Below are 25289 nucleotides of genomic sequence, written 5' to 3'. Positions count from 1 at the left end.
CCCCCCCTTTTTTATTTATTTTTTTGCATCCCAATAAAAAAGACAAGATGCTTGATAGAAGGCCTAGAAACCTAATAAAATTGTATCATTCTTATATTGAACAGTTGAATTTTCCCCACAACAACGAATGACTTTCTTTTGTGAATTGATTTAAATAAGAGATAAAAAGAGGAAAAAATTAAATTGCAGTTCAGTTTAATCCATGGGGGTAGGTTATTTTAAGAAGGATTGTTTTTTGACTATTTTTTGCATACTTAAAAACTAAAGTGAGAAGAGTATACATAAGTTAAGGTGGACAATGGTTTTCAAAGAACAATGAGTTTAAAACAATCATGTAGCCATGCCTTTTTCAAGTAAGTTATCCATGCGCTGTCCCTGTCAACATTACCTTCTTTCCTGCTCCTGTCAACCTAGGCAGAGTGACTGATTACTCCTACATGTATTTTCAGATGACATGTTATAGAGTTAATAATCTAAATTCTTGGTAGGCACAGAGGAAAGAAAGACCTTGCAGTAGAGTGCTGCACTGATTTGGAGCTTGTATTTTTAATGACCAAGTATTTTTTTTTATTGTTTTTATTGAGTGCACAATAAAGCTTTTAAATGGACACAAGAAAAGGGTTAGTTTGTATTTCAAGTAAGTAACAAGTTTGGAAACAAAAAAAGAGAGGGCATCATGGAGGACAGACATGGGTGAATGTTACAGAAGGCATATATATGCATTATACACAGGAAACACCATTTCTATCATATGATCAATGAAACAAACTAAAAGGGGAAAGACGAAGATAAAAAGACAGGGAATAATTTGGAATATTTGCTAAAACAATGAGAGGAACAATGAGGTCACTAAATTCTGCTGATGTCCCCAAACTTTCCCCAAATGACATGGACCTCCCAGATATTCTAGGCAGGATACACTACCTGTACCTCATCCCAGGTCTTTTCTGTCTTCCGACCTTGTGACCAGCTTTCTTTGCTTTCCTCTGGCTTTTACTCCTCTAAAAAGCAGAGGACTTTACTGGAAAGTTATCATCTCATAGAAGGAGTGTCTTCTAAGTCTTGTGCCTTCCTCCTGCTTGAAAGCTATAGTATCCTGGTTACAAACGTATACTTGAACTGACATTACAGTTTTGTTTACTTTTCCTAGTAGGTACATTATAGTAGACATCCCATGAAGGTCTGAGATGGGCTCAACTCTAGGACCACTCTTATCTATATCTTAGCTCTGAACAAGTTGAAAGTCCAAGTATTCATTTTCTAGTAGTCCTTCTTCTTCTCCTCCCTTTTCTTTCTCTTTCCCATTTCCCCATCCCATTCCTCCACTTCTGTTTCTCCTCCTCCTCCTCCTCCAAGACTGGATTCTTGGTGTGTCTTAAATGTGTCCTCAGCTCTCATCAATCAGCTTCATTCAACTCTCCAAGCCAGCTCCCTTTTTGCCATCATTCAAATAAACTTTTTCCTCAAGAAAATCTTCATGTAAATCTGTCTTGGTTTAGTCACTTATTCTACAAGATTTAGAATACTTTACTTGTTTCTTTTCTTTTTCTTTCATCTACTGACTTGCAATTTTACTCTCTAACTTTCTCATCTGTCCCTTCCAACAAAAACATCTTACCTAATCCCGCTTTTGTTCCTGGAAGAACATAGGCCAGCTGGCCTGGGTCTGAAAAAGCATGGGGTAAAACCGGACTTGCTGAACATAGCGGACAATGAGGACTGCTGAAAACAAGAACAATGGCAATGGGTTTTTGATCCTACTGCACATACTGGCTTTGTAGGAGCCTAGGCAGTTTGGATGCTCACCTTACTAGACCTGGATGGAGGTGGGTGGTCCTTGAACTTCCCACAGAGCAGGGAACCCTGATTGCTCTTTGTGCTGATAAGGGAGGGAGACTTGATTGGGGGAGGGAGAGAGAAATGGGAGGCGGTGGTGGGGAAGAGACAGAAATCTTTAATAAATAAATAAAAATAAATTAATTAAAAAATAACTCTAGATGCAAAAATAGTCTTGCTTATTGAGTGTTAAAGTCAAGCTTATGATTTCCTGTAATTCTTAAATCACTCTTTTTCTCAAAATCTGCAACTTTTGCATATGCAAGAATATCACTTCATCTTAGTTTTGAACATTTTTTTGTTTTTGGTTTGGAAACAATTTAGGTTGCCCCCAGCAAATGAATTCATACTTTTCTAAATTTCAGTTGTCTTCGTGCATAGTTAGTTGTTTTAAGGCTTATTGAATTTACATACTACTCTGTGTTCAAACAGTATATTAGTTCCTTGAAAGTTGGCAAAGTTTCTTTAAAAAAAATTAGTGCTTACATTGAATGAGTAGTGATTTCATTATATATTTGAAGAAGGAAAGTGCTGATGTTTGTAACATCTTTTATTGAACTAACAGCTGTCCCACTTGGCTTTAAAAAGCACAATGCTGTCATGTAAACTCTAAATAATACTGTATTGTTCTGTGAAAAGGGAAGCTAAAAATATTAGTAGGAAATTACATTCTCCAATCTGTTGACTACATTTCCTGTGCTCCCACATTTGTAAAGAATTACTTTGATATCAGAGATTATAAACTGATAATGCAGACTTGCAACGTTGAAACACTTTTCAGATTTTTCAAGTAGTTGCTTGTCACTCTCAGCCCCATTAGGGATTTACTGTACTCTATGATATCAATTCTGCTTTTTCATAGAAAGCACATTTAACTGGGCACTTCACATATAAAGCATTGTGTTTGCAATTGCAGTGCTGATGGGTGTAATTTAAGGTACTTCTGTACATTTTCTCCATAGGTAATGTGTCTGCAAATTCTTACCAAAACATACAGGCAGTAAGGCATTTCCTATGTTGTCTTCTGGAGGCAGATAGTCAAAACACCTATTGGAGGTTACATTTTGAAACCAAAAGAAGTGAAAGAAGGGGGGGGCAGAAATGGAGGAAGACAATGCTGGGTGACAATGGCTTGGGACTGTCTGTAGGGTAGCCCTGAATAGCACCTGGCTCTGCCAGTAGCAGTTCAAGTGCTAACCTGCCTTTTGAGGATTTTTCATTGAACTCAAATGGCCACAAGTTAGTCACTAGCTTATGCTAATTATGCTATTGCAAAGTCTGTTTTTGGCTTGGAAACCATCTTGACTCCCAAAGAACCTGCAAGGAGAAGATGCTACCTAATCCTGTTTTCTTATGTGTGTGTCCTTACCAACACTACTGGTGACATTCTTGAGATTGTTCTCTGCTTTTAATGCCTTCCTTCGACCCCTTGCCTCCTTAAAAATAACCTTGAGGCTGTAATGGGAGAAGTAGACAGGCCTGTGAGAGAGGCAAGTGCAATTTTCCATAAGAAACTGAATGGGACAGACCTAGGTTATCAGGAGCCAAGAGACAGGAAAACAGACAGATATTGCTGACAAGACTTATTGAAGAAGTGACTTATGTTTTAGAACTGAACACCTGAACAAATTTTCTATGTTGAATCAGTGTCCATGTATCAGACTTCTTGTGACTATGCATTGCTCTTATCTGTTCCCGTCTCATCTCTAACAATGCTCCCTGATGCCTAGTCATGTCTGTAGCCATATTGTATCCTGAGGAACTGTGTTGTGTCACCTTCCCCATTGCTCTCCCTGTAATGCTTTTTGTTTTTGCTTTTGCTTTTTATTTTTTCATGTCTTAGCACTCTTATCACAGGAACTTTCTCTTGTAAGCTCTCTGGACAGGAGACAAGCAAGGAACGTGAATGAAGGGCACTCTAATAATGAAACAATTGGGCTGGCGACAATTAGCTGTTGAGTTTAAGGGACAGCAGTCAGAACATTCTGTTGGATTCTTGCTATCTCACTCTTACATTGCATCACAGTCAGCTACGAGCATTTCCCCCTCTTCCTCTAATGCTGTTCTGTGGACATTCTATTTGCTCTCTTGTATGTTTGTCTTAAGTTTTCAATTTACTATTTTAAACAAGCCTCATTAGCTACAGGGATATTTGCATAGCTTTCAACTGCTCTCAGGTATTTGTTTTTCAGATTACTGTTTAACTTACAAGCAATGGCCACAGTTATGCAATTTAAACAGATTTATTTGAGAATATAACGATGGTGATCTTGGACTGGAAAGGTGACTTGGTGGTAAATTATACTTGATAATCTTCCAGAGGAACTGGATTCAGTTCCTAGAACATAAATCAGGTGGCTCACAGCAGACTGGAGCTCTAACCAATCTCTGCTCTTTATGGTATAGCAGGTACCGAGAAAGTCACTGGGTGGGAGAAGATGTAGTGCACTTTAGGGGAACAGAAAATTTACTCTTGGAGCCAAAAAGTTGCAAATAGGTACATGGTATCTATTTTGGGGGCAAAAGTCATAAAACCTCCAACCAGGACTTCTGTGTTCTTCTGTGGGAACTCCCTCAGTCAATAGCCTTTAAGAACCTGGCACGCTCTGGCTGTGGCCACATGTACTATATAAACAGATGTAGAAACATGCACAGTCTCTTGGCTCACTGGTAAAGATCTGGCATCTTACATGGCATCTCCTTGACTCTGCCTACTCTCTCTCCAGTCTCTCACAGCCTTGCTATATTCTGCCTTGCTATAAGCTAAAGCATCTTCTTTATTAACTGATGGTAATAAAACATATTCAAAGCCTACAGAGTGGAATCTCACATCAGTGTTCCCTTTCTCCCATCTGTAGAAGTCATGACCTCAGTTTGGAGCCTGCCTGCTATTTCTCTTCTGCTTGTGGAAGCTTGGAATTATCTTTCTAAGCTTACTTTCTATGTGCACTGTTGTTCTGCAGTGTGCACATTGTCTCATTGACTTGCTGATCTTCTCCACTCTTGATGGACTGGTAGACTATAGACAAGAACTTGTCTTTCCACATGGCCTTGGCACAGTGGTTTCAGGGATAGCTGGTTCTAGAGAAGTAAACGAGTCTCTTCAGTTCATTCTCTTTTGAAGGCATAAGTAAGAAAATAGAGGCTGAATTCCTCAGGCTTTTTCAACTTCCTTTGATGCTTTTTAAGATGACTTCAAGTGAAAAATGAGATTAAAGTGCATGATAACTGGAAAATGATGAAGAAACCACGTGATTTCCAGCTAGTTGGTATTGACAACAATAAGAAGTGGTTAGGCTAGTGTAAGGCTCTTTCGTCTACACCTTGTCGTGAATTTCCCATGTTAGCGCATCTTTTTTTTTAATTCACTAAGAAATTTAATTCATATATCATCACATATGTTTTTCTTTTTATTTCCTCTTTTTCCTCAGCATTTCTGGAATTTCCGTTCCGATTAACTATTATTGTAGGGCTCAAATCAAAGTTTATTTTCAAAAGTGGTAGTTCAGTTGCCAGGAAACAGCATGACAGTAATAAGAAATAGAACTAGAAATGACAGATGGAAGCTGTAGTTTTCCCACTTGGCCAGAATCTTCACTTTGAGATTGTCTTTCAGTTAGCTCATAATGGATGCAGAATCTCCACCCAGCACTGGTTTCACTAAGTCTCATATCATGATTTTACTTCTGATGTTGTATTATTGTATGACTTTCCCCATTGAGACATCAATGTCTTTTTACCCCAGGTAGGGTACTGGTCACAGACCAATGAAATGATTCTACCCAGGTCTTTCTTGGGCATTAATGGATTTACTGGGGCACACACCTGAGAATGAGTGACTCATAGGCAGCTATTGGAAAGCCCAGCTAGCAGGATTAACAACCCAGCAAAGACTTATACCCCCAGTTTTCTGCCACGTTTGTAGCCAACCCCTCTGATGAGGCTCCTCTTCCCAATAATTGTTTACTACCTTTCTATCCTTGGAAACAGACCCTGTAAAGCATGTCACTTTATGAGATTCTTGAGACATGTAGGTCTTGTTAACCTTCTGAGTCTTTTGAACATCCCTCATCCCTTCAGGAAAGACCAGATTGGAGAAAATAAAAAACCATACAACAAATGTTTACATGTTCTCATATTCAATGAAATATACCATTGTTTGTATAATTGATCATAAAGGCAAGGATAAAGAAAGTAGGGAATTTTTGGAACTTTCTGTGCTCATTATGAAACATTTTATTGTGTAATTTTTTTCAGACTTTCCTAAGGAGATGTAAAAATATCTATTTACTCAATAGGGAAGGTACTGATGTATTACTGTCTAGTGATCCATTCATGATCTAGTGTGATAAGCCAATGAGTTTATTGGGATTACTTAAAGAAGTCTACAATGCCAAAATGTTCAAAGCCTTTTGGGAACCTTTCTCCAAAAAAGAATGGACTGTGACCATCTGGTGTGTGTAATCACAGACTCTGTGACTCTGGATAAAAATGGTACCTTCCAGCCTGGAGAAAACAGCCAAACAACAAGTTTCTTCACACATCTTTTAAGTGGCTCAAATGAAATGATGTACAGTGGGCAGTACTAACAATCACAGAGACAGACCTCCAGTCTCCTGCTCAAAATTGATCTCATCTTTCTTTTCTTGTTACTAAATGAAGTATTATATGGAAAAGGATTTTTTTTTTCCAAATGGAGAATTTGTGATGGTGATTAGCTTCCATGTGTTTACCGGGATGCTCAGTCTCATTCCCTATCACTTGTTTCTCTTCATTGGACTGATTTATGAATAAAATAACACGAACCAAATGTATCCCACAGTAACAACAATGGAACTGACAGGTGAACATCTTAGGATCCCTTTCATTAAACTTGTAATAATTAAACAAAAATATTGTTAATCTACTTCAAGGCAAAGAGAATTCATTCAGGCCCTCGTTACTTTCTTTACTATGCCATAGGTATTTTTAGATGCAGAACATCCCACGAAATGATGAGGGGACATCAAAATGACATTAAGCTTGTAACGTTAGCTAAAAACTAATTATATAAAAAATTAATTAAACAATTCTTTTGTAAGATAGAATCCAGGACCAGTATTGTATGAAATCACACAAACCAGACAAACTGTGTTCAATCTCCAAATCTACATAAAGGTAGACGAAAATAGTTATCTTCACAAAATTTTCTACTGACGTACATAAGCATGCTGTAACAACTGCATGGCATGCCTTTTGCTCACAATAGTGAAAAGAACTAAAACAACTTTTACAAAGACAGAATAAATGCTGTATACCATGTTCTAACCACATTGCAATTTAGGTGACCTTCCCCAAAAAGCAAATTGTAATTTAGGATTTTATGTGAATAACAAAACCAGCAGAAAGGCAAGGTTTATGACACATAGAGAAACAAGCAGCTTCTTTGGGTTATCTCTTAACTGATATTATTTTGTGCCTCATACACTTGAGAATAACCTGGAACAGGATTTGTTAGATGGAAGCAAAGAGATTGCAGTGAGCTTTGTACGTACCTGTGTTGGTCAATACAGTGATGAAAGAACTAGGATAACTAACAGTAACTAGAAGCAGCTCACTAGCTCCTAGTTATAAAGACACCACTACAAGATTGGGAGGACCTATTGCTTAAGTCTGTGATAGGGATACCACATTCCGGACTTACAGAACAATGTGCTTGCCCCATGGCCACAAAGCAATAGGAAAACTTAGACCAGAATCCACAAACCCCCATCACAGTTATACCTTCAACCACATAATATGACCCACAAGGTCCCACTTGCAAAATGTTCTCCTAATGATGCCACCACAAAGACCCTTTGATGTATGGATCTTTGAAGGCACTACCCAACTCATACTATCTTATATACCCAAAACTTAAGAGAAGTTTAACAGAGTCTGGAGGAATGGCTTGTTAGTGAAGAGGTCTTTTTGCACTGTCAGAGAACCTGAGTTCAGTTCCCAGAACCCTTGTGAAGTAATTCCCCTCTAGTAACTGTAGCTTAGGGGATCCAGTGCCCTCTTCTGGCCCTGGGAGCACTGCACACTTCCACATGTAAACAGAAATCCAAGTATTCTTTATAAAAAGAAAATTATATCAAATGGTTAATATTTTGAAATTGAATGATTTATGTTACTTTTCATTAATCATTTCAATTATAATTTATTTTATCGAAAAGAACATATTTTTCCTTCTTTATCCACTCAGACATTTTCCTTCAAAACGAAACTTCTGCCTGTCCTTTTGCTTTGAACATTTATCTTAGTTAACATTAATGAGAATCCTTTTGCCAGTAGATTGGGTGTTGATATTTGATTCCAAGACACTTATCTTGGTGGCTGATTAATTGAAAGAAAACTTTTGTTAAAGAAACTTATATTACAGTATATTACAATTTCAAACAATAGAATCAGTGCTTGCCATTTTTCACAGAGCTATTATGAACAAGCTTGCTGCCTTTCATGCTTGTCCTGATTTGCTTCTCTGTTGCTGAGATGAACATTATGACCAAATAAAACTGGACGAGGAAAGTCTTTGTTTTGGGTGCCAGGTTACAGACTGGTAACGCCAGAGCAGAAGCACAAGGCAAGAAACTGGAGACAGGAACTGAAGCATAGTCCATGGAAAAATGCTGTTTGTTCCCTCATATTATGTTCAACTATATGTACATATATACACAGATCACACTCATTGTATATTATACATACATTTAATATAAACATTATATGTGTATGTTATATACACACGTGTATATTCTATGTAATGTAAATGCAAAATAATATATTGTATATGTATGTGTATTATATATACTATATGTGTGTATGTGTATATATGTGTGTGTGGATGTATGTGTACCTGGTACTGCCCACAGTGGACTGGGCCCTTATGCATCATTTGCAATTTAGAAAATGCTCCACATACTTATCCACAGGCCAATGTGATGTAGTCAGCTCTTCAGTTGAGGTTCCTCTTTCCTGGTAACTCTGTTTTGTGTCTATTTGACTAGTGCGTTGGTGCCAGCTGACTTCATTGAGCCTTTTTGAGTCAATCTGATAAATATAACAAATTGCATCTTCTCTGTGTGCTAATATGATTTCCTTTTTTTTATTTAAATGAATTTTTGTGGACAATATCTCATGATTCTTCCCTCTCTCTGTCCCCTACTTTTCAGTCTTCTATGTTTCTGGTTCATTTTGCCTTTTTAATATTCCTCAATCACTTCTTCCATTGTTGCTCTCATATTTCCTGGTTCAAAACCCTGTTTGTTCCCTAGGAAATTGTAATAGCCTCTGCCTAGGTTGTGTCCATACATTCTGGCCCCGTTAGACTCCTCTATATTGCAGCAGGTAGGCTCTTCCCAAGGCAAAAAACATATTACCTGGCCCTCAGGTTAAAAACACTAGAGGTATTTCTTGGTGTTTGTAGAATAAGGCCATGTGTGACTTGTCTTCTTCTGTTCACTCATCCAACAGGATTACATTTAGATCATGATTTCAGAAAATATCCATGCCTGATTTGACAGACTACATTCTGCCATGGGTTGGTCTTTTGCTAGCGGTTGTTTTCCTTTCCTCATCTATACAATGTCACTTCCTCTTATAAGTGTTCCTGGAAAGCCCTGCCTGCTCAAATTTGTGCCATTATAGCTTTTAGTATTATAGCCTGTGTGTGGAACAGTTCATGGAATTAATTTGGTTATTTTCTTACCTATCATGTGTGTGTGCATGTGTGTGTGAGCATATACATATATGAATCTCAAATATTCAAAATCTGTCTAATATACTCTCCTACCTAAGTAGATAGGAAGGTCCATATCTCCATTTAATATTTACTTATTATTTTAATGCCTGTATAAGGACTAGTTCTAATAATAGTAGATAACTGCTTACTATATAATATGCTTCTAATATGAAGAAGACATATTAAAATTATTATCAGGAGCATGGAGAGATGGTACAGAAAAGATGTTAAAGAGAACTTGTTCTTACAAAAGACCAAGTTTAGTTCCCAGCACCCATGTGATAGCTCACAACTGCACATAACTGCAGCAAAAGGGTGTCTGATGCCCTCTCTCTGAATTTCACAGCCATAAGGCCCACACATTATTCACAGACAAACATCTGGACAATTTACTTACATACATAGAATAAATGAATCTTTAGAATAAATAAATAACAAAGCTATGATCATGAACTGCCAAAGAGTCAGAGACAAGTCATCTCATGGAGTATATATATGGTGTATCTCTTTGCAAAAAAAAAATTGAAACTTAAATTTCATATGTTACAAATCACTGTTATGTAGACTCTAGAGTATGCCAACAAATAGCTACAAATTCATTATGCCTTGATCATCTTACAAATACTGACGTGCCACTGTGTACGTTACCAGTTAAACAGAAAGGAAATAATTGATGTCATTTTCCCATCACCTTCCTGACCCAATGTTCAAAATATCTCCATTTACTCTGGGTTGATAACAACCTTAAGACCAGATTTTATATTTAGACTTTCTTGCAAAGATCTTAAAAGTCTGTTCGTCCCTGCAGATTAAATGTAAAGACTTCTCAGAAGCCAAATAGCACTAAATTCAAGACAGTCACACTTAAAAGAGAGAAAGGAAATTAGATAAGATCCCCAAAGAATGTGGGGGAAATGAAAGGAGGAATATGCCAGTTTTTATCTTTTATAGCAATCTACTATGCTTCACATTCTGAACTTCTGAGAACTCAAATAATGGTGTGTATATCAGATCTTCCCTGGAGCCCACTTTTGATGCTGATAAATGCTGTTTTCACAACGTGTCTCCTGCCAGATATGACTTCTCAGAATTGCCCACAAGCCAAGCATCATACTCATTTCTCCTTTTTTTTTTTTTTGAATTTACTTTGTAGTCAGTTTTTTTTGACCCAGCCTTAAGCACGGGTCACCATAGTTAGAAATAACTTTTAGTAGTGTCTTCAGTCAATAAATGAATATCACCATGGGGATCAATGATGATTTTTAGAAAATATATATATTCATTTATTATTTGATAATTTCATACGTATATACAATAATGCATTTTGATCATTCCACTACCTTTTCATCCTTACAGCTCCTTCCACATCTCTCACCACATACCCTGCCCATATTCATGTCTTTTTCTTTTTTATAATAAACAACCTATTGAGTACAATTAGTGCTGCCTGAATGCAAATGAGTATAGGAGCATCCCCTTGATCATGGGCTTCCAAATATTGGCCACACCTCTGTAGAAAACTGGTTCTTCCTCCCCTGTATGCCACTGACCAATAGCTACTCAGCTAGGAGTGAGCCTTTACAAGCTCTTTACCCACTTATGCTGGGATTTTGACTGGCGTTATCTTTTCCATGTCCTGTGCAGGCATCTGTGGGCTTACAAGTACAGTGGGTCTTCTGTGTCCTGAAGGTACTCTTTTACAGTGGTGCTTCCCAAACTCGGCCCCTATAGTCTTCCCATTACTCTTCTGGGTGTTCCTTAAGCCTTAGTGAGAGAGAGTATGAGTGTGATGTGAGCATTGCAGTTTTGACTGAATATTCTACCCTTGACACTTATTTTCTACACTTTAACTAGTTGTGAGTCTTCTGAGTGACCACCACACACCAAAGTCAAAACAAAACAAAGCATAATGAAGTTCTCTGGTGAGAGTTGCACTAATCTGTGTATCAAAAAATCGGGTGTTCAGAGGTGTGTGGATTAACGTCAGAGTCTTCAATTTGATTCCAAATTGGATGGGACTAGAAAAAAAAAAAAACATCCTGAGTGAGGAAACACAGGCCAAGAAAGACAAACATGGTATGTACTCACTCATAAGTAGATATTAGATGTAAAGCAAATGGTAAACAGGCTGTAACCCACAGTACCAGAGAAGCTAGGTAACAATGACCCTAAGAGCTAAGTGCATGGATCTTCCTAGGGGGAAATAAATAAAATCTCCTGGGTAAACTTGGTGTGGACAGAAAGAAGGAAGGGGAAGAGGGGTGAGAACATGAGAACATCAGGGAATGGAATGGTCCAGTTTGGGGAGGGGCGGAGAGGGAGAATACTGAAAGCGATATCTTGATACAGGGAGACATTCTGAGCTTAGGGGAAAACCTGGAGCTAGGGAAACACCCAGGAATCCACAAGGACAAACCCTAATAATACTGGAAAGGTTTCCTTAACTGCCCTTCTCTCATAATCAGGTGGGTGACTATCCTTATTGTCATCATAGAGCCTTCATCCAGTTACTGATGGAAACAGATGCAGAGATCCACAACCAAGCACCGAGCCAAACTCTTGCAGTCAAGTAGAGGATAGATTATATGAGCAAGGGGGAAATCAAGATCATGACTGGAAAACCCATAGAGACCCAAGTTAATGGGAGCTCATGGACTCTGGACTGAGAGCTGGGGACCCTGCACAGGACCTAATTAGGCCCTCTGAATGTGGATGACAGTTCTGTGACTTGATCTGTCTGTGGGGCCTCTGCCAGTGGAACCAGGATTTATCCCTGGTGTATAAACTGGCTTTTTGGAGCCCATTCCCTTTGGTGTAATACCTTGCTCAGCCTTGATACGGGGGGAGGCGCTTGGTCCGTCCTGCCTCAATTGATATACCAGGTTTTGTTGAGTCCTCATGGGAGGTCTACCCTCTCTGAGGAGTGAATTGGGGGTGGTGCCAAGAGTTGGAGGAGTTAAAGGAATGGGGAACTGTGGTTGGTTTGTAAAATGAATAAAAAAAATAAAAAAAAGAAATATTGTCCTGATTAATGATTGATATGGCAGGATCCAGACCTCTAATGGCAGCGCCATTCATAGGCAAGTGGGCCTGGGCTATATAAGAAAGCTAACTGGGTAAACCTCCAGTGAGTGAGCCAGTAAGCAGTGTTTTTTCCCATGGTTTTCCTTCAGTTCTTGCCATGACTTCAATCCATGATGGTCTGTGACCTGGAAATATAAGACAAAAAAAAAAATGCTGAGTTTATTTGTGTAAGAAAAAAAAAGATAAGTAGTTAGAAGGTAGTGTAATACTATGTCCATTTAGGCAACTAACAGTAGTAGGTTCTTCCACAGTGCCTGTGCATTGCCCAACCATTGATTCCTGGACATATTTATAGTATGAGGCATGAGTTTTCTCCCTGTGGAATGGGGAATGTCTGAATCAATTCAGAAAATAGATGGTTACCCTACAACATTATACCACTATTGCACCAATGGGCATATATTGCCAATTTTGTTATCATTGTAGATCACAGAGTTTATAACTACCTACTGTATTGATAATGTTAAAAAGGATCAGCAATCAACCTTAGGATGAGACAACAATCTGAAAATGTTAAGACCTGTGTCCCATATTTTCAGATTGTACTTCAAGGTGAGTCTAAAAGCTGTTATTTATTTGTTTGTTTGTTTGTTTGTTTCGTTGGTTGGGTGGTTGGCTTTTCGAGACCAGTTTTCTCTGTATAACAGCCCTAGCTGTCCTGGAACTAGATCTTGTAGAACAAGCTGGCCTCGAACTCACAGAGATCTGCCTGCCTCTGCCTCCTGAGTGTTGGGATTAAAGGCATGCACCACCACTGCCCGGAAACTGTTCTTTATTTCTAACATCAACTTCTTCTCTAAACATTGACCATTTTTCCAAGACAGCTACTTTTTCTACCATAGCAATTTATATAAAAATAAAATTTAATCTAAATGTTCTAATACATATTTATTGACTGTGTTTCATAGGATCAACAGAGACTGTACACATATAATCTATGTTCTGTTTTGGATTGTACACTGAGTGACCATTATGAAACATGTCAATGTGCTGTTACCCTGATGTACCTCATCAGTCACTAGAAAGTCACTGAATTATTATCATGAAGTTTTGTTGTCTTTGCATGTCACGGATACTTAATGATCCTCAGGTGTTGGGTGTGTATTTTATGACTTTGGATTTCATTTTTTAAAAATTATCCTTGTATTTGTTAATTTTCATTCACCTTTATTTTTTAAAAAATTGCAAAGCAATATGACTAGAAGCCTGGATTGTGAGACTTCTTCATGATTTACTGAGTGTAGGTGCACAAATAGTTGGCAACAGTAAAAGGTTTCTGATTGTGTAGTGAATAAAAGTTAATTAAAATTTAAACGTAAAGAATCTGAGGTGTTTGGCACTGCTCACCAGGCTGCATCATGTGACTAGCCTGATCCCTCGGTTTTGAACTCATAGCCTGAGCACTTGGCTCTGCTCGTGCCTTCACACCATACAGTCCCAATGACGGATGCATGAAATACAGGATGAGATACCAGCATGCTCTGTATTACGAACTGCAATGTCTTCATTGAACAATTTTTTTCTGCTTTCATAGAAGTAATGATTCAATTACAGAAAACAGAGATTTTCTGCCTCCCATTTTTCCACAGTCTTCATCACATTAGTTTAAGTTCAGATAGTGCTTTGTTAGAATGCCTAGTTATAAAAATTTCTGTTTCAATTGCTTTAAAGAATATCCTTTAAAAGATCATTGAATGAAGTTTGACCCGAGATTAGGACAGAATTTCAAACAATCTCTGAAATGGCTCTAAAGCTTTTCCTGTCAGTTTGTACATGCGTTTGTGTGAAGTGTCATTCTCAGCATTGGTGATTATAAATTTAAAACTTTAATCAACTGTAAAGAACATTAAACATGCTCTATGTCTTGTAGTATTCAACATTCCATCAGGATTTAATCCTTCGTGTAAAACAAGCTTGCCTATCTCAGCATGCAAATTTGCATCTGTCTTTACCAACTAATAAAACTGTATGTGTATTAAAATTACCTTGAAATAGGTTTCTTTATGAGTCACATGATTGATTTGCTTACCTATTTTATATACCTAATTCTTTTGGGTTCATATAAAAATTTATCCAGAAAAATAAGGTCATGAAATGAAAAAAAGTTTTAAGAAACCTGAACTAGAAAACCAAGACTTGAATCACGTCCCAGCAACTCATTAGCATCATGACTTAGTAGTCACTTAGCTTCTCTGTAGTTCATTGTCTTTCTTTATAAAATGATAATAATAATAATAGTGATTATCTGTTTAAATGCATTAAGATACACTAAACACCAAGAGAAGCTTTTTCCATTAAGGCATGCTAATATGTTGATAATTCTGTAATTACCACTATCATACCAATTATTCTGATATATTCATTATCAAGTGTCTGCTGTGTGTTGAACACTCTCCTGACAAGGGTGGCACCGATGAATGTGACAGAAATTGATCATGCCCTACAAGTGCTGGAGGCTGGGTGAGCAGAGAGACAGATGATGAGCAAGTAAACGACACCGGGTGATCAGTGGAGTGGTGAAAGCCAATAGAGTAACTTTGACAAACCAGAGAGAGCTGCCTGCCAGCGTTGCTGCGGACAGGACGTCAGAGATGGGTTTAATATGGAATCTCAAGACAGAGGGAGCCAGTTACGGCAAGAACAGGGACAGAACCACAGTAGACAAAGGCAACATCCTGAACAAGAAGGCGTCTAAGAAGAAGACGTGTGTGTGTGCTTCAGTGTATGTTGTAAATCTACTGTAGATGGAGTAAGAGATCCAGTTTTTAAGGGATCTGATGCAGACTTCTGGTCTCCACAGGCATATCCATTCACACACAGCCACGCACACACATAGCCACACACAACCACATGTATGTACATACTCATAAATAAAAGATAGCAAAAATAACTCTTTAAAATTGTGAGTCTTTTTTTTGGTACCATTCCATGTGATACACTGGAGTTGCATTTAAGCATAAGTAATTGAAACCATAGAGAGTGGACACATGGGGGATGGAAATTGTCACTTGCTGTGATCTAAGTGCTGTGACAGAAGAGCTACACTTTGCAAAGTTCTGTTTGAATCCCTTTGAACTAATTTTTTAAAACTATAAATGGTAATGAGTTATTAGGATATATATCCTAAGATAAAATGCCATATACACTACAAACAAAAAATGATGTTACATGTATTTAGTCCATTTCTTACTCTGAAGATCTGTAATAACCAATCCAAAGAAAGAATAAAAGCAGAGTTGCTGGTTGAGACCCTGGCATTCAATAATGGCCACCTATGTGGTGTATTTTTTTCTTATATGTAATTTTCAGGAACAGTGACAATTCATAAAAACTGAATCATGGTCAGAGGGGTCTTCCTTTCTAAATGTACAACTAGAAACACGCATTGCATCAGATAACAGTTTAATGTTGAAGCCACATAATGTGGTTTTTTAGCACTCAACTTCACCCACAGTGCCATTATCCAGCACTTGAAGTGCTGATCAGTTATCAGAATCTACATCCTAGAGGTTTGGCCTCAACCACACTAAAACTCACAGGTTCCTAGACAACATGTAGCCACTACAGTTTGCACCCCTGGGTCTTCTGGGATCTAAGGAAACTTAGAATGTCCAAAGGTACAACACTAGGTTGGGAGGATAGTTCAGTCAGGAAAGCACTTGCCTCAAAAGCAGGACCTGAGTCTATCCTCACAACTCTCATCCATGTGCCTGGCATGGTGATACCAGATCATTGATCTAGTAGTGCTGGGCAAGTGTGGACAAGTGAATCCATATTGTTCATTGGTAGGCTGGCTTAGACAGCAAGACCAGTTTCTAGCCATTGAGAGATGCTATTTCAAAGGAAAGGAACAACATCCTAAGTGTGACACCTGAGGTTATCTGCTAGCAATGCACACATACAAACACTCATACTGATAGAGAGAAGTGGAGGAAAGAAGGAGAGAGGGAGAGAGTAGCCAGACACAGAATCCAGAATCTCTTTTTGAGGCACTTGGGAAGAAATTCTGCTTGACACACAGCCTATACGCTTATTGTGTCCTGTCCCATTGCTATTTGTAAAAAAAAATCTGTTTGTATCGTGTTGGCTTAAATTACCCTAAGCCTTGGAAGGTAATAGATAATACCCCTTGTTTGTTTCAAGCTTTATAACAAGGGAATTTTGCTTTCATCAAAATGTCTTGCTTCATTGCTTGTATTTGTTTAAAAATGACAAGGTAGGTATGTTATAGATAACTGCTATTGGAGTAATGTCTTAAAACTATGATGACACTGTAAAATTTATAGTCTTCCAAGTGCAGAAAAACACAGGATTGTCTGAAACTTGTGTTTATGTCATGGTAAGGCTGACTGCATTTACTACAGTGAACAGCTATATGCTTGACTAATGGTGGCTAGCCATCATCCTCAGTCTGCATGCAATCTGATTATCTCCTTTTACTGAATTGTGACACTTTTTCAGCCAGGTTGAAAACTAACCCTTAGGAGACTAGAGATTCTTTCCCATTTGTTTATAAGGAGGAAATAGAATAATTAGTTTTTCAAAAAGAAAATAATTAAGCCAAGCAGGATAATTTGGTCTGTTAAGTTTATTTGGGTCAAAATGACACTGATGAATGATTTTCGGATTTCTACACAGAGAAAATAATAAAAAGAGGGTGAGGATCAATTCATTATATTTTTAATTAAAAGCATTCAAAAACAAGCTATCTACACCAGCTCCTTATGCAGTTACCCTGAATTGATGACAATATTTCATAACACTTCCATCCTGTCTTGTGGCAGACATTGTGTTTCACAAGGAGCGGGAGTTATAGGCAGTTGTGAGACATCATGTAGGTACTGGAGCAGATTCTACTGCTCTGCAGGAGCAGCAAGTGCTGTAACTGCTGTGCCCTCTCTCTAGCCCTTCTTGCCCGCTTTCCAAAGGATAGTTTCTGTTCCTTTGGGGCTTCAAATGCTAATTCTTGAGACATACATAATCATAACAGTAAAACACATGTTGTAGTGCAAGGGATCTATTACTTCCTAATACAATATTTTGACTGGAGTCTATTTCAGTGTCTCAAAAAGCTGATTCTGGCCAAGACTCTAAGAACAAGTCCATTAGTTAAGACATGATCCTAGGAAACCCTAATGGGACCCTGGCGATAGAGAAAGGCAAGGGCAGGGAGACAGCAGACATTTCTGGATATAATTGAGTACATTGAGGATATAGGCAATACCAGGTTTGAGAGTTTCCATGACAGCCTCCTTTCTGAAAAAGACCTTGGCCATACTGTACAGAGTAAGATGAAGGGTTGGGCACGACAGTACCTGCTGCTCCACAGTGGAAGCAGTAAAGAGAATGAGGAGGGAAAGGAACTGCAGGCCAGTGGGGACACTGACCATCATATTCATACAAATTAGAACTGCATTCAGATTCTCTCATGTCCCAGTCAGAACAGCAGTCATCATGAAAACACATGCTCCTGACTTGAACAAAGGGACCACTGTACACACTCCTGGTAGGAATGTAAACTAGCCTAGTCACTGTGGAAATTGGTGTGGAGGCTTCTCTAATACCTGAAAAGTGACATGGCGAAACCACTTCTGTGCATTCGCTCAAAGGATACATGTCAGCATTCCAGAGACACCTGTTGACTGAGTTGCTGTCGCTATGGCTAATGTTGTGGAACCAATCCAGGTGTTCATGAACCGATGAATGAGTAAAGAAAGCATGGCTTGTATTCACAGTGTATTATTTCTTCAGCCATATAGAAGAATGAAAGTTTGCTGTGTACTACAAATCTCATTAATCTGTTAATATTAAAACCTGCAGTTGGATATTAGGGAGTGAAAGATGAAAGATCAGAGAAGCAGAGCAGCCAGCTAGTTGTTCATTCCTCTATAAAATTCTCAGACCTAATGGGCTATCCTGCCTCTACAAGTCCTCACACTGAATTCCTTGAGCTCCTTTCTCCTCCTGCTTTATATTCCTCTCTCTCCACCCAACCATATCTCTTCCTATCTCCACCTTCCTAGTGATGGGATTAAAGGCATGAAATTTGAAAAGTGTGAGCGATCACCACCTGGCTCTGTTTTTCTTTGAGTCAGAATCAATCTCAAGTAGCTCAGAGTGGCCTTGAAGTCACAGGGATCTGCCTCTGCCTCTGCCTTTGGAGTGCTGGGATTAAAGGTTTGTGCCACCAGTGCCTGGTCTGTATGACTAACTAGTGGCTGAACTCCACACTCTGATCTTCAAGCAAGCTTTATTTTTTAGATCACAAACAAAATATCACCACACTGCTGTTTGCAAGAAAATAGATGCAACTGGAGATAACTTCATTAAGCAAATAAAGTCATTCTCAGAAAGACAAATATAATTTCTATCTATCAGTTGTGGATGCTAGGCTTAACGGATATTTAAAATCACATATGCACAGAAGACCTGAAAATAGAAGCACAATCTTCTAAGGGAACTAAAGGAGCTAATGGGAATGGTACTTAAAGAAGGGTAGAGGATGGATGCTCAAAATACATTATATACTATAATAAAATGCCTAATGAAACCCCATATAATATAATTCTCAACAGAGCAATTCCTGAACCTTCCAGATGGAAGTATTTGTTCCACAGTTTTTCCCAGGTACAGTGCTGGTGCTCTTCATCCATAAATACTTATTTAACATTCACCTGTATTTGACATTGTGATCTACCTCAGGAAGATAATGAAAGCAACATTGCTCCTCACCTGAGGAGTCTGGCAAGATGGTCTAGACTTAGGAAGCAGAAAATTGGAGCTCTAGGCCCCCATTCAAAATGACAAATTTTGGCTGTGAAGGGGTGACCCTGGTGTTTATGGAGGCTGCAAATCAGATGCAGCCTGCATGGTTTTGATCTGATGCCCATTCTTGTGGGTACCAACACTTCCTGCAGAGTTTCCCCAGGAGTTTCCAGAGCTATCCTCCTGTCTTGCAGCTGCCCGAAGAACAACCAACACGAAGTCTGCCAAAACATGGGATGTGTCCTAATATTAGCATATCAGTTAATGATGGGTGGAAAAGGAGGTGGTCTAGAAGACTTGTCTTTGGATGCTTTTAATTATCGTTGTGATGAATGGTCAAAAATTCTCTAGCACTACCTTGCTTTATTCTCATCTCAAAGCATAATTTTGAAAAATCATGCATCAATAACTCATATGATGTTTAATGGCCCAAATTGTCCTACTTGGCTTATTTTTAAAATAAAAATCATTGTAATTTTTGTCTTTTAAACAAATTTACAAGTACTTCTCAGTAATGTTAGTTTTTGGGACATGTTGTTTAGTACATGCATGAGACATGGGACATCCAGGGAAAACTTTTGCTCACAGAGGCAAGAGAACATGTCAGACCCACTGGAACTATAGTTACCAGATTTAAGCCACTGGATGACCTTGCTGGGAACTGAACCTGGGTCCTCTGCAAGATCAGCAAGCATTCTTAACTGCTGAGCCATTGTTCTATCCTTAAAATGTTTATGCAAGAGATGTTTTACTTTGCTTTGATATTGGTTTGAAAAGGGAAATGAAATTTTTTTCCTTCAGGTATATTACAGTTATTTTTAAATTGATTTTCATTTTCTCTTTCTTTTGCTACTAGCAACATAATCGTATTTACAATGTTTTCCTTTTAACATCTTGAATCATTCAAGGCTTTAACTCGAGTGGCCCAGGATTTTGTTGCAGACACCTCCAAATTTTTTTCTAGTATTTTTATATCAACAAGGTATTTCTTCTGTCTGCGGTGTTTTGCTTAGCATAGAAATCATTGAATCACTTTGAGCATTTTCTTTAATACAATTTGATTCTGAAATCATATCAGGAAATATGCTAATTCTTTGAGTAATGGTCCAGCTTTTTCCTTCCTAATGCTTATTGGAAGATAATTGGTAATTCAGCTATTTTCTGTGTCTCATAGTCAACTGCAGCTGTCATTTTCCTAGACAGATCCTTTGTTCTCAGTGTGTTTACATTGAGAGTACATGCTTTTAAAACAAAATCATTACCAGAGCAATTCTTTTCCTCTACCCTTAAATTTAAAAAAGTGTTTGCTTTTAAGAGCTCCCTTTAACTCTCCTCTTGCCTGTTTTGACCTCTGTTGCATGACAAACACTCTGGTCAGTTTTGAATATATTATAACAATTTCTGCTTTTTGTTAGGCTTTGTTTTTCTGTTTGGTACCTCAGCATTTCCAGGTTTCTTCAACAGTGTCCTTGGGACACCAAACCAAAGCCTAATTCATGTATTCCTTGAAGCATTTCTTTGTCTTTACTTAAATTCCCTCCCTTAAATTTAGCTGCCTTTGGTGATCCCCCTGCTAAGCCTTTCAGTTGGGTTGCCTGTTCACTCACTCCTACAGACACCACTGTTTGGATCTTTTTTATCAGTTGGAAAAGTTCTAAAATAATTGGCCTGTGTTAGCCATAGCTCGCTTTGATAGGCAACAAACCGTGAATGGAAGCACTCCTCCATCACCCAGAGAGACTACAGCGTGCTGTAGCTATTATCTGAAACAATACATGGCTAATCCTCCATAGTGAACTGACTTTGAACTATAGTTTGACTGTTTTTATAAAGCATGCCCTAATTTGGAAAGCTCAGTTCTCTACACATTAGAACAGCTTCCTGTGCCTTTCCTTAATGTCCGTCAATTTTCTTAGAGTAATTTGATTACAAATACGCTTCTTGGCATAAACATTATACTATTTGTGCTGACATGGACTGGCTTGTGTCTTTACCTTCCATATCTTGGCCATTCTCTTCTGTGTGGTTTCTGGCCCATCTTTGTATAGATGGCTCAGTATTGGTGGTGTGTGTGGCCATCTTTGTATAGATGGCTCAGTATTGGTGGTGTGTGTTTTGTTTTGCTGGAAGTGAGGTGGCTTTATCAAGTTGTCTTTGTGTGCATTCAAGAAGAGCAACACAACAACAAAACAAAAATCCATCAGGCCTGCCCCCATCTCATAGAATTCATTGCAGCATTTAGCTCCACTCCAAGGCACTCCTGCAACACTGAATATTAAGCGGGGGGGCGGGGGCATTTCTGTGAGGCAGAAGAACCTGTGCCAGATGTGGCCCTTTGCACACTAGATTGAGCCACAAGACCTCATCTTGTCGCTGTGTTTTAAATTTGAAACTTTATCTATTTTCTATTGCTTCAAACTAAAATCCTCCCCACTGTTTTTTGTTTGTTTGTTTATTTTTTTTTAACTTAGATCAGGAGAAATGAACCTGGTGTAAACACTAGCCCAATATTTCCAAACCTTCAGATGGGTGACTATTCTAACCTGCTCTTGTGTATGCAAACTAAAAGTCTCTTCCATGCAAAGACAAACAGAATGGACCTTCTTGTCTTATAATTTCAGATATTATCCCAAACTTGTATGTTCAAATTGTGTGGCATTTGTTTTAAATTTTATATTGCCGGTAATATATTGGAACTATCCATTGACAAATTGCAATTTTCCAAACTTTAGTGGTGAAACTCACTTCCACTGATTTGGCATTATTTTTACTGTAGCTAAAATTGGGGTTGCATCTCCCAGCACTTGGGAGGCAGAGGCAGGCGGATCTCTGTGAGTTCGAGACCAGCCTGGTATACAGAGCTAGTTCCAGGACAGGCTCCAAAGCCACAGAGAAACCCTGTTTCAAAAAGAAAAATAAAATAAAATAAAATTGGAGTTGCATCTAAAAGATAGGCTGGAACTTGGAGATATATCCCAAATTTGGAGGGATCTGGTATAGCATGCATAAGATGCATTGGTTTTGATCCTCAAACTACATAAAAATGTGTGTGCTGACTTTTTCTGATGAGATAAAATTCCACTGTAAAAGCAGCCTAAGGGAGAAGTGCTCAACTGTGGTGTACAGTTTCAGGTTGCAGTCCATCACAGCAGGGGTTAATTATAGCGCATGGTCCCAGGCTGTAGTTCTAACAGAGAAGTCACTTGAGCAGGAACTTTGGAGAACTGTGTTCCCCATTCAAAGTCAGAAGTGAGGAACGGATGCATGCTCAGCTGGATTCTCCACTCTTATGCCGTTTACGATCTCTTAGGCTTTTAAAAATGGTGACACCAACAGTGGGCTGGACTCCCAATCTCAATAAATGCAATGAGGGCAGTAGCCGACAGACATGCCTACAGCCCATCCTGACATAGATAGCCTCTCTCTGAGACCATCTTCTCAGACCAGTCTAGATTGTTTTACTGTAACAATTAAAACTTAACCGCCAGAGGTTACTATAATCCTAATCTCAGGAGGTGGAGGCAAGAAGAGTTCAAGGTTGTCTTTTTATATAGTGTGTTGTAGGCCAGCCTGGCCTACATGTGACACGTTCTAAATAGTTAGGACCTTAGTTTACTTTCCTTCCTTCCTCCCTCCTTTTTCCCTCCCTCCCTCCTTTTTCCCTCCCTCCCTCCCTCCCTCCTTCTGTCCCTCCCTCCCTTCCTCCCCCTCTCATCCTTCTTCCTTCTTTCCTTCAGCTGGTGACAAGCAAGTGCAAATCTATGCTCTCTACATCCCCAGCTGTGCCTTTTTTCCTCCTTGAGGGATCAAACACAGTGGGTTATCCATCTTCTCATTCCCTGCAGATCATAGTGATTCTTTTAAATTAGGAACTGGTTTCAGAAATTGTTACCTTTTCCAGAAAACACATTCTTCAAACACTTCAAGATAAAGGTTTGCAAAGAAAGAATGCACACAACCCAGGGAGGGAAGGTGACCCTCCTGGGTTGGGAGGGAGGAGCCATCCCTCCAGTGACTGAGGTGTGATCTCATATTCTTGATTGACTGCCATCCAGAAAAGTCAGCACTCTCATATTGCTGCACCCCAAATCATCTTTTTATTGCTAGCCAGAAAGCAATAATAAAACACAAACATATTGTGCAAAGATGTGTTTCTTTTTCTTAACCCCGTCATAAAGCAGTCTTGTCATTGAGTCCATTGATTTAATTTTCATATGTCCCATTGTTTAGAATTTTCCCGATAGTAACATTAATGATATTATATTAGAAATATTATTTCCTAAATTAGAGTTTTGTTTCTAACTGAAAGATTTGCATTCAGGCTTGTCTTATAAGCCCCAAGGTTACTTTGGTAGTATTGTGTTTGATAGAGGGCACCACTGTTTTCCCAAAACTGGCAGCTGAGCATCACTCTATAAAACAGCTGGGACACTGCCACACGTTAGAGTCCTAGAAGTAAAGATGTCAAACAATGCAGCTCAAAACATAAATATAAGCTTCAAATTTATGGAACTTAATTTTGGGAGACAAAGATAATAGTTTGTAATTAAGTATTTGTCCTTTTGTTTTCTCTTTGGGCTGGAAAGAAATAAAACTGGCTCTGCCTTCTTATTTCCTTAAAGGAGATAAAACTTGACTTCATTCACATTTAAATTTAGATTTATAGATAGAATCACTGATCTCCACAGGAAGGCATATGATAGAGCACTTCAGTTGATAATCAGTCTTCTATAATACATTCCTAGAGTTATCCAAAGCTTTAAACAGCTGTGTAGTAGGAGGCCTCTTGTTTATTTCCTGGCTACCCAGACTCCTGAAATAACCGCTCAGAAACTGTATTAAGTAGATCACCACTTGGCCTATTAGCTTTAGCTTCTTATTGGATAGCTGTTACATCTTAATCTAACCCATCTTCATTAATCTGTATATCGCCATGAGGCTGTGGTTTACCGGATAAAATTCTGGCATATGTCTCTAGGCTACATGGCTTCTTTCCTGACTCCGCCTTCCTTCTCCCAGCATTCAGGTTAGTCCCCCCCCCCACCTAGCTCTGTTCTTCCTTATTAGGCCAAGCTGGTTTCTTTATTAACCAATGATGTTCACAGCATAGAGAGGGGAATCCCACCTCACCACTAGATGGTTGATGTCCCCTCAGTGTATGATGGTTGACCAAGAAGCTGGGACTTCAGCAGCTTCTAGGCATGTTTCCATGCCAGTGTCACAGATCTGACCCAAGCCCTCTTTGGTCCTATTGGATAGCTGGGCCAGAGGCTCCTTGATACCTCCTAGTTTGCTTTTCTTCTCTTGTCCTCTCTTCTCTCATCAGTGACTTCTAACTCACATTGTCCACTGCTCACTGGCCAGGCCAGGTCATTGTGGTCCTGCCTCTTTGGTGCATTTGCTTTCCTTGCTTGGAAACATACTTCACGGATAACTCCTGCCAATCAGAGCATGGCAAACACTTAAGACCCACTCAGTTTAGCCTTTGGAGCATGGAATCCTCTTAGGAATCCCCTCTGTCCTTCCCTCCCTCAATCCATCAAATCATTTCTTTCTGTTCCATTCCTCCCTCTCTCCTCTCTCCTTCCCTCCTTTACTTCCTCCCTCCCTCATTACTCAAGAGTACTTCATTTCTTCCCCCTCACTAAATTGGTCACATTTTTATTCCTAGTAATTTTAAGTCAGGAATCGTTAGAGAAATCAAACAGTGTGGGATGTTGGTCCTTGGCTCACTAAAATTTTTCTGGGTATCAATTTTAATGCCATTTTCTCAAATTCTTAGTAATGCATCTGGGGATTGAATGATTTTTCAGTGTCTAACATCTTGACAGTGAAATCATGTAAA

At 38.8% G+C, this 25289-nt stretch overlaps 1 protein-coding gene across 1 annotated transcript in view; it reads left to right on the top strand.

The window, feature by feature from the left end:
- Positions 1-25289, top strand: part of Ctnna2 (catenin alpha 2) — a 983267-nt gene that overhangs the window by 142501 nt on the left and 815477 nt on the right. The window lies entirely within an intron of this gene.

Source organism: Alexandromys fortis, unplaced genomic scaffold, assembly GCF_014885135.2.
Source record: "Alexandromys fortis isolate MF-2015 unplaced genomic scaffold, M_Fortis_MF-2015_v1.1 scaffold_105, whole genome shotgun sequence".
Lineage (NCBI taxonomy): Eukaryota > Metazoa > Chordata > Mammalia > Rodentia > Cricetidae > Alexandromys > Alexandromys fortis.
The sequence above is the reverse complement of the archived record's forward strand: the minus strand, read 5'-3'. Positions and strand labels throughout refer to the sequence as shown.